The following is a 945-nucleotide window of genomic DNA, read 5'->3' as shown; positions in this document are numbered from 1 at the left end:
TGTAAATTTATTTCGTCGGTGGTAAAATCCCGAAATGATTTTGATCAAGGCTATGTGACAAACCGAGAGCAACAGCAAACTTAAGTATGACGTAACACCAATTCCTTTTGGGGAATGGAGAAGTATTAAAAAAAGAAAGAAAGAAAGCCATTGTCATCCAGCCTACCTTATAGGACAGAGTAGGACTGCCCACAGGGTTCCCAAGTAGGAGCTGAGAGACTCGAACTGCTCGACCTTTTGGTTACTAACCCAACTCTCCATCACTATGCAACCAGGGTTCCACTGGTTGAGTATGGTATATGAACGTCTAATACTGCAGGAATCTCACTGAAAAGAAAAGAAAAAAAATTTTTTTTTTCTTTTCTTTCAAATGTTGCCAATTGAGAAATTTACGAAAAGGAATTCCAGAGAGTGCCTTCTTAGCGCAGTAGGTAGCGCGTCAGTCTCATAATCTGAAGGTCCTTAGTTCGAGCCTCAGAGAGGGCACTAGAAGTTTTGCTTGTCCCTTCTACTAAACTCTCTTGGAAAAGAAACGTAGTGGTAGGGAAAATTATAACACCAATCAAGTTTTTGAGTATGAAATGCAGATTCCAGAAGTAACTCCCAGTAATCTTGGGTGATGTGATTATAGGTAGGGTGCAGGCATCTTTAAAAAACTATCAATTTCTTTTGGTAGCAAGAGTTTTTCAACATGCTGACTACAGTACAACCTAATACCAAACTCAGAATTAGTTTCCTATTGCTACTGTAGAAAATTACCACAAATTTAATGGCTTCAAGAAACACAAACTTATTATTTTCAGTTCTGGAGGTCAGAAGCCTGAAAGGGGTCCTAGGGAACTAAACTCAAAATGTTGGCAGAGTTGCATTGTTTCTGGAGACTATGGTACAGAATTCATTCCTTGTGCTTTCTAGCATCTGAGGCCATACACATTCTCTGGCTCA

The 945-nt window shown here is 39.5% G+C and overlaps 1 non-coding gene across 1 annotated transcript; it reads left to right on the top strand.

Moving 5' to 3' along the window:
• The first annotated feature begins 413 nt into the window (after positions 1-413).
• TRNAM-CAU (transfer RNA methionine (anticodon CAU)) lies at positions 414-486 on the top strand. Its single transcript has one exon. It is a non-coding gene; the product is annotated as a tRNA-Met (tRNA).
• Positions 487-945: the final 459 nt, after the last annotated feature.

The sequence above is a fragment of the Elephas maximus genome, chromosome 1 (assembly GCF_024166365.1).
Source record: "Elephas maximus indicus isolate mEleMax1 chromosome 1, mEleMax1 primary haplotype, whole genome shotgun sequence".
Classification (NCBI taxonomy): Eukaryota; Metazoa; Chordata; class Mammalia; order Proboscidea; family Elephantidae; genus Elephas; species Elephas maximus.
The sequence above is the reverse complement of the archived record's forward strand: the minus strand, read 5'-3'. Positions and strand labels throughout refer to the sequence as shown.